This window comes from Marmota marmota, unplaced genomic scaffold (genome assembly GCF_001458135.2).
Source record: "Marmota marmota marmota unplaced genomic scaffold, marMar, whole genome shotgun sequence".
Lineage (NCBI taxonomy): Eukaryota > Metazoa > Chordata > Mammalia > Rodentia > Sciuridae > Marmota > Marmota marmota.
Window position 1 is genome coordinate 43,462,919 of NW_026000057.1, and position 18,948 is coordinate 43,481,866.

Consider the following 18,948-nt stretch of genomic DNA (forward strand, 5'->3'; position numbering starts at 1 on the left):
AGGGTAAGGGAGGGTGGGGAGGTGTCTTGACATGTGCTATGAGGTTGAGTGGGACTGTCACTTATTTGAACACCTCACACAGCAGAAGTCTAGCCCTAGTGCTTTGCTGAAACAAGTGGTGGCCACGCCTTGGGGTGTGGTCCATGACCTCAAGTCCACTTGAAACTTCCACTGCAGAGTGACCCTCTGGGTTTTGTGGGTGATGTATGCCTCTGGTAACTGATAGGTTGATTCTTTGGTCAGTTACACAGGTACCGCTAAGATCCGCCCGCTGGTCTCCTTGACAACACTGCCTTCCTGGGTCTACATCTCATCCAGAGAGTTCTGCTGAAGGGTTGCACACTGCCCCATGAATGTGAGGCCAGAGGCTTTTGGAGAGGCCTGGCAGTACGCTAGAGACATCCTCTGTTTCTCTCTTCTATAGGAAATGTGGCACTGTGCCAACTTGGTGGGGCAGCTGCAACACTGTGAAAATGGGACTATTTCTCTTGACCTTCTAATGAGGTTTTATTCGCTTCTGTGGTCCACGAGGGTCTCTCAGCCTTATTTCCAAGTTTTATTTATTTTTTCATCAAGGATGGGTACTAGATGAACTTTTTGTCGGGGGCAGAGAAATCTGGGATTCCCTATTTTGCTAAATTGCTGATATAACTCCCCAGGAAATCTGTATTTTAAAATATTTATCTTACTTTCTTAATTTAATTTGTTTTTGTTGTTTTGCAAAGAAGAATACACAAATGTTTTCATAATTTTATTGGGTATATTAAGAGTGACATGGTTCTTTATTAGAAATAGATTGCTAAGGTAGTGGCAAAATAGTAGATAAGGTTCAGGGTTATAGGATTGGATTTAGGGGCATAAAGGAGGACAGTGGTTTCCTCCAAGCTTCTAAACATGTACATTCCCATTCCAAAATCCTATTGTAATTTCCTCCATTGCTAAAGCCTTCAGTGACAGCTCCATTATCCCTCCATGTTTCAATGTCCTTATTTTCTATTTCTAAATTCTTTCTATTATGTAAGCATAATGATAGAAATAGCAACAGAAATAGAAAAGCTATAATGTGTTTTGCACTCGTCACTGAGCCCTCTTTTAATGATCTCAATTTCTAATTTACTTGTCTTCCTGCCATAAATTATTCTCTTTAATCCATAACAAACATCTACTTACTATCATCAAAATTTAGGAAACAGATGAACCACTCTGCCATTAAAAAAAAAAAAAGGCTTTCATTTTTAATCTCGTAGTACTTTGTGCTATGTGTATATGAGATTGCATGAGAATGATAGTGCTTTCTCTAAACATTTTGAATAAGGAAAATAGCAAAAAATATCAAATTAGACCATGAGGACTTGCTATTAACAAATGTGTGTAAAATCTCTCAATATTTCACATGAAACCTAGATTTATCAAATGGATTCTAACGTTTGTCAAAGTAAATTTTTAATTCCTTAAACATATTTTTGGATTTTTATTAAACATAAAGGTCATTTCCAAAATTATTAGTTACTAATCTGCCTCTTTCTTTATCAGCTTAGACTTTAGGACAATGTATTCCAGTTTGTGCAGTCTCATTTTTTATGTAATATCTTATGCAAAAAGAGTATCGGAATAGTGTATTTCCATTGCCTTGTGCCTAGAAGCAGTCAGTCAAATAAAAAAAGCCATTAGTTAACCACTGCAAAATTATTTAGGAACATTTAATGGTGTAATAATTGTCATTTCCTTAAGTGTTTGTTAGCCATAAACAGAAATAACCAGGCCACTTTAACTCACCTAGAAACATGCACAGGAGGCTTTCATTAGGAGTTCTGATATTCTAACTGTTCACGTACCATAATCAGGAATCCTTGTAGACCTGTTAATACTGGCCGACTGGGCTGATTTTTTTGCTCACAGAGAGGTATTATAGCCACAGCCATGAATTAAACACTGCGGATGTGACTGGCTGTGCTTCCACGGTGTAATTAGAGAGGCCAGCATGACACTGTGTCACTGTGATGCTTACTGAGATGCAGCTAATTAATGTTCTCTTTCCTCTTCCTCCTTTCCTGGGTTTCATTGATTTTTAAAGTTACAAAAAGAAACGATGGATTTTTATAATTAAGTTCATAAGAAAGCATCATCAATACAGCATTACACATACGGCCAGGGGCCAAGGTCGGATTTCTTCTCATCAGAGAAAAGACCATGGCATGCTAGACTTTTTGTCATCCTTCATACAAACAAAACCCACAGATATCACAGCCACTGGAGCCATGCTATGATTCTAGAGCTGGGCCATGCAATAGAATTTTGTTTGGAACCAGGTCTATCCTACATTTTCCACAGCAAGGTAGCCTAGGTCCTTCCCAGGCTTGGAGCACATGGAGGAAAGGCTATGCATAGTGAATGTTCTCAGAGCACTGTTGCTCTGCCTATTTGTTACCATTACATCAGGACATGGGCATCATGGCTTCTCACAAAGCATTTGTATATTTATTCTAGCACATTATGCTTTTGTCTTCAGAAATGCTTTGTTCTTAAGTATAATACATTGCCAGATTTCATCATCACAAGCCTGCTTACATTTTTGTTCCTTGTTCTGTTTTCTGATAGTTTACAATAACTATACAAAAAAAAAAAAACTACCTTCATGACACTGTCTGTATGTGTTAGATCCTAACTTAAACACTGTGTTCATGATATTGAAACAGCATCATAACCTTATAATAAAGGTACTAATATCAAACTAATGTTTTAGATAAACAAAAAAAATGAGGCCTAGAGTGGTTAAGTCACTTACTTCAGGTCACATAGCTAGTGAGGCAGAACAAGAATTCTAACTCAAATATGTCCAATTTCCAAGTACCTCCTCAAAACCACTAAGCTTCTCTGCTTCCTATTGAATTCCACTGGCCATAGATAACACATAGTTATTTCTAAAAATACAAATATTATCATATCCATGCTTCCTTTCCACTACTTCAGGTTAAATAATTCTAAAATCTTATAGACATAACCATAAGTACTAGTTGTTGTCTTACAATATGACGTTTGAATAAATCACTTATGCTCACTAAATCTTTCAAAAAGATAAATAAAATGTCAGTTGAAAAAAGATAATTTTAGTCAGCCTAAAGAGTTTTTATTAAAGGCAAAAAGGACAGAACGCTATGCCTTAATTCATGAGCAAAATAAACATGTTTTCAAATGTGAGTGACAAATGTTATTAAAATAACTGCCTCAGAATTTAAGCATAGTTTAGAATATCTAAATATAGACCTCAGAGTAGGCATTTTAACCATTCAATATAACTATTCCTTTTTGAAAAATCTACTTATAATGCATTATTGTGCTCAAAGAACAGAACACATTTTTGGTTTTCTGTAATCTTATTACAATGTTCCCTTCTTCCCCTTTACTCCAAAATTTAAGTCCACTTATGTTTTTGATTGAATCAAAATGCATGATATTAAAACTGGGCAAAACATCAAGGTTATGAAGTAGATCCTGTTATTTTAGAGATAAGTACCGATTCCACAATGATAAAAAGTTCGTGTATGCATATGACCACCCAGAATAAGACCACATTTCTCAGTCCCCTTGTAGCCACATGTGTCCATGTGATTAAAATCTGTGGAAAGAATGAAAGCAGAAGTATATTGGGGTAGCTTCCAGAGATTTCCCCAAGGGACAAATGGAATGTTCCCTTTGTCCTCTTCTTTATTTTTCCCTTGTTTTACTGCCTGGAGCTCAGGGTCCACCCTTTCAGGCTAGACCTCTCAAAGTTACCACCAGGTAACCTCTAATCTGTTTTGTATTACCACATGTTAGTTTGCATTTTTAAAAATTTTATATAAATGACAGCATTTTTCTCTTTTATTTGCTTCTTTCACTCAGCATAATTATTACCAAGTTGTAACATGCTCATTCCTTTTTATTGCTGAGCAGGATACTATATATCCTTTACCTGTTGATGAACATTTGCGTTGTTCTAGTTTTGAGGTCATATGGGTAAGGCTGGTTGAGCACCATACATATCTTGGTATGAATATATGCTTCACTTTTTCCTATATCAATATATAGGAGTGGAACAGCTTGATCAATTAGCAGGTGTATGTCTAACTTTTTAAAGACATTACAGAACTGTTTCCAAAGGGATTGAGTCATTTTGTATTTTCACCAACAATGCAGAAGAATTGTAGGTCTACCACATATTCATTGGCATTTAGCATAGAGAGGAGTAGCAATGAGACGTGGCAGAAAGTAAAGCTGGAGAGGAATCATAAACTGCCTTTCCTGTGAGCCCATTCTCCAACCCATAACCAGATCTGCCAGCTAAAGGCATCAGACCATCAGCTCAAGACATTTAGTAAGGCACAACCTCTCACAAACTGTAGGTGACCACAGAGATATGTTGACCAGGGAGCAACCCCTAGGAAGTCAGTCTTAAAAATAAAACTAAAAAATAAAAATGATGAAACTGAGCAGAATCAGCAGTATTAGGATTCTGTAAGCTACCACCACTTACTTTAACTTGTATTCCTTCCATAGATTTTGGACACATGTGACTGCAGGAGACTGAGAAATGTAATCATTTTTCTGGGTGGCCATTTGCACACATAAACATTTCATCATTATGGAAAAAGTACTTACCCTATCCCTAAAATAAGGATTCAAACCCCAAAATATTATGGTCAAACTATAAGCCAAAAACAAAACAAAAAGAAGATGCAAAAAATTAGAAAAATGAAAAAAAAATGTATATGATAACCACAATAAAACCACAAGTGCTACGGAAACAATGGAGGTCAGATGTCAGCAGGATGACATATTTAAATCACTAAAAAAAAAAGTGTCAAATATGAATTCTACATTCAGTGAAACTAAAAGTATAATAAAGGCATTCCTTGGTCAACAAAAACTGAGAGAATTTATGGTTAGCAGGCCTGTCTCATAATAAAAAGCAAAGGAAGTCCTTCATACTAAAAAAAATTATACCAAATGGCAACTCAGATGTACCTGAAGATAATGTTAATGGTGAAGGTAATTAAAATATATATATTTGAGAGAGAGAATAAATACATAAAGTATATATATGAAGTATATATGCATACACTCATACATATATGTACACATACATATATACCTATATATTTTCTTGTTTAATTTAAAAGGCAGGTATATAAAATAATAATTATCCAAATATATAGTTTGCCTTGCAAGAAATATATGACAATAATAGCAAATTATATGCTGACTAGAGTGGTTCTGTGTTGGAGAAAAGCTTCTATATTGTTGCACAACTTTATGAAATTTACCCAAAACCACTGAATTGTACATTTAACGTAGGAGAATTTTATGGTCTATAAATTTATCTCAATAAAGCTGGTAGAAAAAAAATATCAGAGCTCCATTTCTGCCAAGTACCTCTTTACACTTTCATAAAAATAAATACTTTGTCTAAAGTTCTAGTGCCTTCCTTATTGGTCCTAAGGGCACTACAAAAAGAATGCATGTAAATTATGCTTCTCCATAACTATTTATACTTACTTGGTTTCAATGAAATGAAGCCAAAGCATAAAATTCCAAGTTGAAGTTAGATCATATGTTGGCAGTGAAAGTCTGTGTAGTGATGTCTGAATACAGAGGAGGAAAATGTGAAGAATGGTAACAAAATAGGAACCCCAAAGCATCCCACCAAGAACTGCCTGCATTCTAAAGAGATATGGCATTGTCTTCATGGAAGACTTGCCCTGGGAAGTCGGGATGGCCAGGGCTGTTTCTGACTGACCCCAAGGGAAGGTCACTCCGCCACACTGTGCTAACATCTTCCTGATGTAGCATGATTTTTATCAATAGAAAAAAAATGTTTTGTAACATAATGTGTTGAAATATGGTTTCACTCTAAAGTGGATGTTTATTACTAAGACTTAGGCAGAAAATATCTTGGAATTTATACAATACCACATATAGTCAAATCATTAGTTAGAACTTCATTTTGCTGTTTTATAAAGTATCAATTCTAAAATACATTTATCTAACAAGCATAAAACCAAAGCTAAATATTACCCTATCCCTAAAATAAGGATTCAAACCCCAAAATATTATGGTCAAACTATAAGCCAATACAATGTAAATCAGGAAATATCTGATATAAACTGCGTATGTAAACAGACCAGGTCTAAATCAAAACCACACAGATTTAGAGATTTTTCTCACATAGAATTGTGAAAAATCACGTTTCCAAAATTCTTGACAATTAACTCACTTTCAAAAGGTTGTATGTTGAAAAATAAAGGCTGGGAAGTTTGAATGACATTTCTACAGTAAATGGTATATTTGTCTTAAACATAATCTTGAGAGTTAAACATTGGTTCAAAGACTCTGAGCACCACAGGCTTTTCTGTTTCTGGGATAAGAAAGAATATGTTCCGCTGGGGTTATGGCTCAGTGGTAGAGCACTTGCCAAGCATGGGTGAGGCCCTGGGTTTGATCATTAGCACCACATAAGAAAGAAAAGGAAAAAAAAAGAAAAGAAAGAAGGAAGGAAAACAAATAAGTAAATAAAGGCTAAATTCTTAAAAAATGTGTTATGAGAAACATAAAGATGATGATATTCTACTAATGCCTTGTCACTTGATGATGTCGTATGTTACTTGAACATAACACATCATCTCTGTATCCATAACTTGAGCATTGGGCTCTTTATTCATTCATTCACTTAATTTACTCATTAATTTTTTTTTAAAGAATGAAACTGGATGGTAGATGGAAGTGAATGGGTATATCAGTTCCAAAATTTATTCCTGGGTCTGGTCTTTTCTTTTTTTTCTTCAATCCTTTCCCTTTCTGTTCCTACCACTCTAACTTCCTGTTTCCACTTTTTGTAGGGAAAAGCATTTAAAACTGATAATAAAATAGAGGACAAAGGTTGCCTTGACCTTGGCAGCCATCATTTCTTTTTGCTTTGCTATTTTCTTTACTCTTTTAGAGCAAGTACTGATTTCCTGCAGCACTGAATCTGCAGTGGTTAGGAGTATGCCACATGTATTCCCATAGCCTTCAGGATAAGGGGCATGCAGCAGCAGAAAGTAATGCTATTTGCACCAGCCAGAAAGTCACTACCACTTACCAGCATATGATTGGACTGCTCACCTAGTTCTTTGCTACTCTGAAAATAGCCACCATTCACAAGGGAGACTCAGCTGACCAATTATGACCCAGCATGCAGAGGGAAGTGAGGGGCCAGAACAGCACAGCTGTGTTGCATTGAGATATCTTTCTTCCTATCTTTTCCCATCTCTATTCCAGACTGGACCTCATACTGAAAGAAGATGGCTGGGTCCCATAGACCCAAGAAGCACCATAAAATGCTAGCAGGATGAAAAACTCAGGAAAGCCCCTCATGCCCATTTCTGAAAACTAGTAGAAATTCTAAAAATGCCCACACTAGGGGAAGGAATACATAAAAGATTTTGTCGCATTCTCAACCTGCCAAATTCAGACATTGATGCCCTAACACCCAGAATGTGACTGCATTTGGAGACAGCTTTTTAAGTGGTAAAGTTAAATGAGGTCACATGAGTTGACCCTACACCAATCTGATGGTTGTACTTATCAGTAGAGGAAATTTGAACTTACAGAAATATCAGGGAAATGTACACACAGAGAAAAGACCATGTAAGGACATGGCAAGATGTCCCCTTGCAAACCCAAGAGAGAAGCCTCTAAAGAAACTACCTGCCAACACCTTGACCTTGGACGTTTTTCCTCTAGAACAATGAGGAAATACTTTTCTGTCATAGAAGCCACTCTGTGCATTTTTTATGTTCCCTAGAAAAGTAAGGCACACGTTAGGAACAAAGAAATAAAGAATGACCCAGAACCAGTTCTTCATATCTGTAAAGGATAAAGAGAAATGTCTCAAAGATTGTGTAGCTATTTATAGCATAGGCCATTTTGAAAGTGTAGAAGGAGAAGAAAATAAATCATTGGTGGACTTTGGAAGCCATGAAGAAGGAGATCTTATAACTTGTAATCTTATAACTATAACTAGCCCAGCATTTTCTCAAATATGACCCTGTGGATATTAGTGCTCCAGAATGATAACAGGTTTTCTTTGGAAAATATAAAAGGCTTTCTGAAATGTTATAATTTGCTACAAAGCAAACAGCACAAGGTAATATGCACGAATTTTTACTGCATTACCTGAAAACCAACAATAGAATCCATATACTTAGAACTTGATAAATGTTCACTGATAATCTATGAAAACTGCAAGAAGGAAATATATTCTCCTCCTGGGCATGTTTGTATAATGTTGATTTAATCAAAAGATGGACCAACTTCAAATTAAATATTTGAAATAACTTTAGTAATTTTTGATTGATTGTCTCTTAATCTTTGTATAATTGTGACCATGGGCAATGAAGTTGTAGGGGAGACAAGAACAGCATTTCTGCTTTAATTACATCTACATGTATAATTAAGTGGGCTTTGAACCACATTTTAGAACAAGGGAAAAACAATTCCAAGAGGAACCTATACTCCTGTTTTGGCCTTTTAAGACATATGAGAGCTTTACTGATAAGTATTTTGCTGATCATCTCATAAAATGATTTCATGACTAAATTCACAGTGTGGTAGGTTTATGGTAAATGGGGGTGTAGAAAGCATGTAAAAATTTCTTCTAGAATCAAACACAAAGGCATGCTGGTTAATATACCTTCATTAAATTAGGAATACCAGCTGCACTTCTATTTTCTCAAATTTTTTATTTCCAAAGATCTGTGTTAGTTCTAAATTCTGTAGATTTTGCTTTTGTTGTGTGTGTATACCAACTCCTTTGAGGTTAGCATGCTTTTAATTCACTGTGAAGTCTTTAGGACTCAGAAGACTCCCACCCGGTGCAGAATATCAACTGTCTCTTCAAAGTGATCCCTATTTTCTTGAGAAAGAATATGACACAGATGACATGGCTTTTCTAGGTGTCTGATCTGCTAATTATCAAAATTAGTTCTGTTCTTCTAATAACTATTATAGAAAAAAATCAGAGTGACATTTATTTTTTAAAGCAGAGAAAGTGTAACCCATTTTATATGAGTTTTAATTTCATAGGGTTGCACTTTGTCTTGATTATTTAAATATGAATAGAAGTGAATTCCTTCAAGATTGATACAAAGCCAAATGCTTGACTTAATAAACAGACTTATGAACAGACTTCATCCTAAAGAAAACAAATGATGAGAGACGGGTAGGGGAGTTGAAATAAACAACAGAAAAAAAGTTCCTGTAAAGTCATAGAAAGTTAAAACTTTCAGTTTCCATAGAAAAACTTAGTTTTCAGATAAATGAACAGATAGCTAGATAGTTAAGTAATTTGACAAAAATCATTCAAGTAATAGATTCTGTGGGGTTATCTTTGACTTTTAATAATTTATGTGCCAAATAAACATACATAATTGATTTCATCTGAAGTTTATCTCAACAATTAAGGGCTTGAGCAGTAGAGCTTGTCATTAATGTTTCCTATAGCTCATTCCTCAAGAATAAGTGTGGAATATCCTTGTTCATGCCAATACCCAAATTAACAAGATAATTTATTTATAAATGGTAGCTCTAGCCAAAGGCTTGTTTTCTCCATGCAACAGCTGGCTTCAGAATGGTTTCTTACCAGTTTACTCTTGAGATTCTCCTACTCTTCTCTGAATTTCACAACTTGCTGCTAACTTAAAAAAAATTGGGGGGAGCCTCAGTTTCCCCATTTGTAAAATGGAAAGTATAAGGAGAAAGCTTCCACCCACAGGGCTGTTATTAAAATGAGTTATGATCTTGTAGATAAAGCATTCAGCATGATGCCCTCGAGCATAATAAGTTCTTAAAATGTTTACTCTTAATTCTAAAAGTGATTTTGTTTAAAAAGGAAGTAATTCTATTAAGAATTTCTCTTATTTATTTCATTTACTCTCTTGCATCTGAGGGAAATAAGAAATAGTGGGCAATCAAGCATGCAGAATCTTGTCATTTTGCTTTGTTATGATGAAGTATTCTTGTCATCAACTATCTGATTGTTTAATTAGAAATAAATAGAAGGGCAGAAAGGACAGAAAAATAATTTTTTGGTGAATATTGTCTCTTAGTGATGCCACAATATATAAAACACTAGAGTTGCATATCTTCTTTCAAATGTAAATGTTTGCTCTCCACTAAATATCTGTTTGTTATGTATTCTGGAAGCACTGTTAGTGCATGTGTAAAAATCTAGTTACCATGGTGATAATTCTGTTTTTATCTCTTATCTGTCACTGCTTTTCTTTATAAATTTATCCCATAACATTTTTCTAAATTTCAAATTCTAATTGTCTGACAAAATATTTTTTCCAAATAATGAGATAAAAATTTATATAACTCCAGGGTAAGACCCATTAGGACTTCAAAAATTGATGATATTATTATAAATGACTTTCTTCCTCTTAATAGGCAATCTACTTGAATTCACAACTGAAGAAGGAGGAAAGATGGGGTCAAATTTTGAGGTTGCACTTATAAAGACTACTACTTGGGCAGATAGAAGCTAATGTAGTCATCATAACCTATTTGTTCAGTTATCATTTATTAAAAAGGAGATTATTATCCACTTGAATGGATTACCTCTGACTTGCCTACCCTTCACTAGGAACTTCCCACCACCAGAAAATCCTGAATCCAGCTTCATGGCTGAGTACAGATGGCTTCAGGAGTGGCATGTGATCAGAGAGGAGAATAACTCAAGCTAACTGTTCAATGGATGACCAGTGACCAGTCAGAACTTCTTCCATGAGAATTTAAAATAAGGCATTCAAAGAATGTGGATTTTGGTCACAGTGACCATTGTAAACCATGTGAACTTTTTAATTTTCCAGTGATTTATAGCAATAAGTAGATGGCATGCAAAGAAAAATGAGAAACAATGATTCCACAGTGATGGAAAGACCAGCTACCTCTAGCCTTGAGAGCTTCATGATCCATGACTTACTTCCAAGAAGCTTGGTTTTGCTCTCCTCTCACATTCCTTTGATAAATTTTCTTTTTATTTAAAAGCATCTCCTTGTCTTACTTGAAGTGTCAATACTATATTTTTCTTAGTGATGCACTTTGCAAGGTGATCTAAGGGAGCCCAGGAATCGTCAATGTTTTTGGCACATAGGACAAGATATTCTGCTCAGTGACTTAAGTCACGTTAGTTTAAATGCTGGAAAATCAGCAAAATGTCGTGATACTTTCTTAGGGATTAACTCTTGGAGTTGAGTAATGTTTTCAGGGCTTGTCTAAAAATATTTCTAATAGGGTATGATAATACTGCTTAAGATTTTAAAAAAATGGCATTCATGAGTGTGATTTTCCAATTCCAAATGGCCTAGTATTAAATACCAAAAGCTAATTCTGAATTCATACACTTCAATTACTCATACTCTTTTAAACAGACTGCAATTCTAATAAGAGACATAACTGTTTAATAAAAATTGAAGTATTTCTTTTTAATGCTGAATTAAATATAAACGTGTCACACTTTCACCATGTGAGGATCCTCATTGCCTAGGTAGTAAAATCTAGGTGATAACATAAATGAAGGCATAGGTAACATAAGTGCAGGTTAGCATGCTTTTCTGGACTCATCATTCTCACACTGGCCACCCTCTAAGCCACAATCACAGGAAGCACTTGCCACTTGCCAAAACACCATGACTTGGGCATTTCAATACTGTCAAAATAACATCCAAGCCCATCCCAGTTTCTACCTTCTCAATCTCCAGTATGGAGTTACATAGCAGTAAGTATTTGGGAGTAAATTTATTGTATAAGGAGATAAAAGATTTGGGAAGAAATATGACAGCTGTTTTTTTTTTTTGTTGTTGTTGTTGTTGTTGTTTGCAAGCACCATTCACTTGGGTACGATCAGTTATATAGGACCTTAAAGTAAGAAAACAAGGAACATGTCTCTGCCAGAGATAGATATTTATTTTCTTGTTCTTCAGAGATCCCAGAAATGAGAGACAATGATTCTTGCTAATGAATGGTTACACTCACCATAAAACATTTTCTAGTTCAATTTTTTATTTAATTTTTTTTCTTAAATAACATTGACAGGTTAAGAGAAATCTCTGAGATTAAGTGTGAAAAGATTTTTGGCATGTGCATTGTTAGTTTCTGGAATTGGTGTGTAGCATGGATTTGAAAGTCTCAGAATCTGTAGTTCTTTATTTTATTTTTAAATCTTATATGTGTGTTTCTTTTTTTCTTGCCTTTTTCCCCTTCCTCCCCTTTCCTACTTGAGACTAAGCAAATGATTTCATTCTTTGTTGGAAGTCAGATCCCAGTATATTCATAAATAAACAGAGAGCAAGGATATTACAATGCCTCAAGACAAAGTCTCTAAAAAGAAGCGGAAAGTCAATGTTGGAGTCATCGTTTAAAATTTGGCTTCTAATATACGGGCTTGAGAAATACCAACAGCAATGTCTCAGGGCTGAGCAAAAGGCTTTGGTTACCATGACATTTACAAGAAAAGCACATGGTCTATGTCTTATTGATTCTTAGTGGGCTGTAGAGGCAGAGATTGTGAAGTTCAACAACAAAAGTACAGAAATAAAAAGATCTTGGATTTTATAGGGCGTGGTGAAAAATATATAACAGTAAAATTGTTTAATAGAATTTCCTCCCCAAATTGAGTTTTGTTATGAACTTTGGACAACTAGTATGCACATATGGGTATCCTGGACAATAACAAGCCAAAAAGGTTTTTTTTTTTTTTTTCTTTTGTCCTGTCTTTGTCCTCCACTTGCTCAGAAAACATCAAATATCTGATCTGATCTTTGACGTGCATGTGACATGTCACCCCCCAGTGAAGCTAAATCTCGGGTATTTTTATTTTAACTCTTAGGCAGAGCATATTCCTTTTTATTGGAAATGCTACCACTAGTAATTATAGAACTTCAAGTTGCTGAGGACCATGCTGCAAGGCTTGCCTATGGATATAGGCTTCAGAGAAGAAAGCAGAGCCCAGGAGGTGGCAAAGGGGAGAAGCAGAGCAGGAGACTTGATGTCACAGATGGAGTCTCTACATCCAGTAGCATCCTAAACTGTTCTGACACATGGGACAGTCCATCTTATAGTTTTTCTAATAACCAGAATTGAAGTCCTGTCTAATACCACCATTTTGCTTGAAATCATTTCTTATAAGAGCTTGCATTTTTCTCATGTTAAGGACTAATTCTGTGAAAATTTTTTGTTCTTGTACCATTTCAGGTGTTGAAAAATAGGACAATATGAAACTTGAGATTGAATTAATCCAACTTTGGAAATGCTACAGATGGTAGTTGATGCCTCTGGAGATACATACTGAATAACAAACTAAAATTCTACTAAGTCCCCAGAGTTAGAATCTGTTTGCTGAGAATGAGAAAAATTGGAGGGAGGATAATTTTAGGTTTTAATTTCTTTTTATTATAATCTGAAAAGGGAATTAATTTTAAATTTAATTTTTCTATGAAACTTTAGTAAGGAGAGGAGAGTTCCAATATGGAGGCATTTTTCCTTAACTGCTTTTGTACCATGTGGTACTAATTGAAAAACCTCCCCTGGTGAATGTGGTGTAATAACATGGTTAGGCATACTTTGCAATTCATAATAGATTAGGGAGTGATTTTTCAATCTTGTGAATGCTGCAATCTTGGAGATAACCTAACTAATGTCTGTTCAGATAGATGCATTTTCCAGGCAAATTGCCCCATCTCTTTTATCTTGGGAAGGTATGAAAGCAGCAGTTGTGTTTATTTAGGGAGTAGGGAGAAGATAATGGGGAAAGAATTATATACTTCAGGATCTCATCTCTGTGTGTTCTAAAAGCCAAATGGGTATAGGAGAGATGATATTTGTCGACCTTTCCACACCAGGTTCACATCTCTTAGCTTTCAGTGAATAATAAAGATGATAGAAATCTAATACATGGCACCTACTCTATAAGAGGCGGTGGTCTAAGTATTTTACATATGTTTACTTATTGAATCTACACAAAAGCAAAATGATGTGGGTAATTTTATTCTAAATTTATGCTTGAGGAAAGAACATAGGAAGGCTAAATAACTTGTCCAATGTCAGATAGTTCATAAGAAACGGAGCTGAGGTTGAACACAAACAACCTGGTCACCAAGTTCCTTAATCCTCTGAAGAAAATAGAGACCCCAAAATGAAGGAGTAAAGTGAAAGATATTCGTTTTGGGATATGAATGGGCTACTGGTCCTCTTTAATTGTCTCTGATTCACTGTAGCAGTGTTAAGTAAGAACACAAAGTCTTAAGTGGAGCCCAGATATCTGTCTCTTTTATACTATATAGTCTCTCTCTCTCTCTCTCTCTCTCTCTCTCTCTCTCTCTCTCTCTCTCTCCTTCCCTTTACCCACTGCCTCTCTGTTTCATCTTCTTTTTACTACTAAGACACAGCTGAACATGTTGGTTCAAATATTAATATTTAAACAGCAAATTAGAAATTCCCATCAAACTTTAAGCTTAAACTTGGTGTAGATTCTGTACATGAATTATATCTTTACCAGAAATCTGCATTGTTCAGATATGAAATTAAAAAAAAACATTTTATCCCCCTTCTACCATGTTTTTGTGCAGAACTGTATGGAAACCAGGTAGGATTGATCATGATAGATTGGCAAGACATGATTTGAATACTTTTTTGTTATTTGGAGTCAAAATCATCAAATGGTATCAAAACTCCACTTGATTTCTGTTATTAACTTGCCTCACATTAATCAAACCTTTTCTAAAGATTCACAACACAGTGTGAATAGTTTCATTCCTTGATCATCAGACTAGATCCCCAGCTGAATGTGAAAAATACCTGAAAGTATTTCTTGCACTAATTTGAGGATATGTATACTTTAAAATGACACTGGGAGCAGTTTCCTGATTGTCTTCTATTATCTTAAAGCTATGCCTTACTTCCTCAGTAATGTACCTTTTTTCTAAAAAAATATATTGATATAATTGCCTAATGTTTATAGATAAGATTGTTTCTTATTAGATCAAAGAAAACTATTTTATACATTATAGGCCAAAAATACAGTAATGCTACATGAAAAAATAAATCAGATAACAGAATTAAAGTTTGGACATCTTGAATCTGAATGTAGTACCTGGTTTTATAACTCTTTAGGTCATATGTATTTTTGGATTCAACCCAGGGGTGCTTTAGCACTGAGCTACATCCCCAGCTTATTATTTATTTATTTTTAAATTTTGAGACAGGGTTTCATTAAGTTGTTCAGGGCCTTGTTAAATTGCTGAGGCTGGCCTCAAACATGTGATTCTCCTGCCTCAGCCTCCCAAACTGCTGGGATTACATGTATGTGCCACCATGTCTGGTAGGTTACATGTCTTTGATTAGGTAGTCCTGAGAACTAAAATATGCTACACTAATGAGACTAATTCATGTCCATTAGTCAAAGACAAAGAATGAACCTGTGGTAAAAGTGAGATTTAAGGATGTTGGTGCAGCAAGAGAGACCCTAAAACATGGTAGCTGTGGGGTGCCTCAGTGCTATACTTTGAGTGTTTATGTCTTTTCCAAACTTCATGTTGAAACTCAATTCCTGATGCAATAGGATTAAGAGTTAGAACCTTTGGGGAAGTAATTAAGTCATGAGATCTCCATGTTCCTTTTAAAATGGACTCTAAGGAATGAGATAGGACCTTTTTGTCCTTCTACCTTCCACCATATAAGGATACAGCAATAAGAACCATCTGTGCAGTAAAGGGCAGCCCCTTGCCAGTCACCAAATCTGTTAGCTCCTTGATTTTGGACTTCCTAACCTCCAGAACTGTGGGAAATAAAATTTCTGTTATTTATGAAATATCCAATTTCATATATTTTGTTTTAGCAACATGAATGGACTAAAGTAACTTGCTATAGGATTTGTAGCAGGTGATCTCAAAAAGTTCAAGCAACAAAAGTTCCCTGGAAAATTTGGAATGGAACCACAATTTGACTCAGCTATCCCACTCCTTGGCTTATCCCCAAAGGACTTAAAAACAGCATACTACAGGGACACAGCCACATCAACATTTATAGAAGCACAATTCACAATAGCTAAATTGTGGATCCAACCTAGATGCCCTTCAATGGATGAATGGATAAAGAAACTGTGGTATGGAAACACAAGGGAATGTTACTCAGCATAAACGAGAATAAAATCATAGCATTTACAGATAAATGGATAGAGTTGGAGAATATCATGCTAAGTGAAGTAAGCCAATGCCAAAACACCAAAGGCCAAATATTTTTTCTGATATGTGGATGCTGATTCATAATGACGGGGGAGCATAGGAGGAATAGAGGAACTTTAGGTAGGGCAAAGGGAGAGAGGGGAAAGGAGAGAGTAGGGGGGTAGGAAAGATGGTGGAATGAAATGACATCATTACCCTAAGTACATACATGAAGACACAAATGATATGATTCTACTTTGTGTACAGAGACATGAAAAATCGTGCTCTATATGTGTATTATGGATTGAAATGCATTCTGCGTCATGTATAACAAATTAGAATAAATAAATTAATTTAAAAAAAGAAAACAAAATTTTTCTCTGCTTGGATATCGTAATGAATTTTATCTTAGATGCCAGAAGAGTGAGACTAAAACTACAACTGGTTGGAGATTTATAAAGTTGATTTTTCATCTTAGCCGGGAGAAGGAAGTATTTGGTAATTTATGTGTTTTTACAGTGACCTGATTTGTACCCTGCTCAAGCATGGTTGTGAATGTGTTTAGGTTTTCGTCTCCCTTTACAGTCATACAGTGTCTGGTGGATGGATCAACAGAACACCATAGCCTCTGTGTGGGTGTAGGCCAGTTCTGAGTGTCCTTCCTTCAAATGATAAGAGTATAATAAGAGTAGAAATAGGGATTATTACTGTTTTCTTCTAAGAAAAATGTTTCAGTTGGCTTTTTAGTTCATCTCAATGAATGGGAAAATAAATGTTTGCTGAAGGATGATAATAGAGCTACCCTGATTTCAAGTTAGTCAAAATGTTCCTCAGCCCCTTCCTTCAAGACAAGTGAAAGTCTCTAGCTTTGCACAACTAGCATTATAGTTACCTTTTCTACACCTTAGACCTCACAGTGCCCATTAGCAGGAAGACCATTGTCTTAGGGAAAAAAAACAAATATAATAGGAGCCTTGTGCAAAATGTAAAATACTTCATTGAGTGACGTCAGCAGTGTGGCATACAAATGTTCCAAAATCTTTTTTTTTAAGTTTTCTTTATAAATCTCTATCTTTTGCCTGTATTGATGGGAAAATTGAAAAACTTCAATGGTGACATCAATTTCATTGCAGAATAATGTGATTTATGATGCTTTTTGCACTGTTAGGTGAGGACACAGTCATGAGTCAATGTAGACAAACAGTTTATTTATCTTAAAAACCAGCTTTTCTTCTGCCAAAATTCCATTTATTAGATGGATACATAAAAAAAATTCTAAATACATGTTTCTATTTGTTAAATTTTTAGCTAGCTATTCAATAGTCAGTAAATAAATATCATTGGTTAAGTAGAATAATGGGATGTTCTTTCTTACCTAAAACTAATTTTAAGATTTTCTCTTCTGCAACCCCTTTATTTGAATAGTATTTTAACTAAGGGCACATTGGTTGGCTGAAAGCCACTATGATACACCAATATATGTTGTTTTTTGACTAAAAATTTATTTAGACATTCATCTAGGATCTTTGACTTTCAGTCTATATGAATGAAATACTGTGTGTCATAATTTACCAATATAATATAATAGGATGTAGAACACTGCCATGTAATGATTTTAATGTGCTAATTTTTTCTTCTGTTATAATCAACCTCTGCATGATAGCAAATCAAATGATTATCTGATTCATGGAAACTTTTTTTAATTTTTAATTTTTTATTTGTTTTAATTAGTTATACATGACAGTAGAATGTATTTATTCACTTTGATATATCATACATAGATGGGATATAATTGATATAACTGTAACATGAGTGCACATGTTGTAGAATCACATTGGTCATGCAGTCATTTTATATATATATATATATATATATATATATTATATATAATATTATATATAATATATATATATAAACTAATAATGTCTGTTTCATTCTACTATCCTTCCTATCCCTACATCCCCACCACTCCTCACCCTTCACTTTCCTCTACCTAATCTAAGATGACTCTATTCTTCTGTTGTGCCCTCCCCTTATTGTGAATTAGCATCTGCATATTAGAGAAAACATTCAGCCTTTGTTTTTTGGGGATTGGCTTATTTCACTTAGCATGATATTCTCCAACTCCATCCATTTACTGGTAAATGCCTTAATTTCACTCTTATTTAAAGCTGAGTAATATTCCATTGAATATATACACAACATTTTTTTTATCCATTCATCTATTGAAGGACAGCTAGATTATTTCCATAGTTTAGCTATTGTGAATTGAGCTGTATAAACATTGATGTGACTGCATCACTGTAGTATGCTGATTTTAAGTCCTGTGAGTATAAACTGAGGAGTGGGAGAGCTGGGTCAAATGGTGGTTCCACTCCAAGTTTTCTAAAGAATATTCATACTGCTTTCCATAGTGGTTGTACTAATTTGCAGTCCCACCAGCAATGTATGAGTGTACTGCTTTTCCCACATTCTTGCCAACATTTATTGTTGCCTGTATTCTTGATGACTGCCATTCTGACTGGAGTAAGATGAAATCTTAGAGTAGTTTTGATTTGTATTTCTCTAGTTTCTAGAGATGTTGAACTATATATATATATATATATATATATATATATATATATATATATTCATTAATCTGCATATTAGAGATTCAGCCTTTGGTCTTTTGGGATTGGCTTATATTTCACTTTGATCCACTTTGAGTTGATTT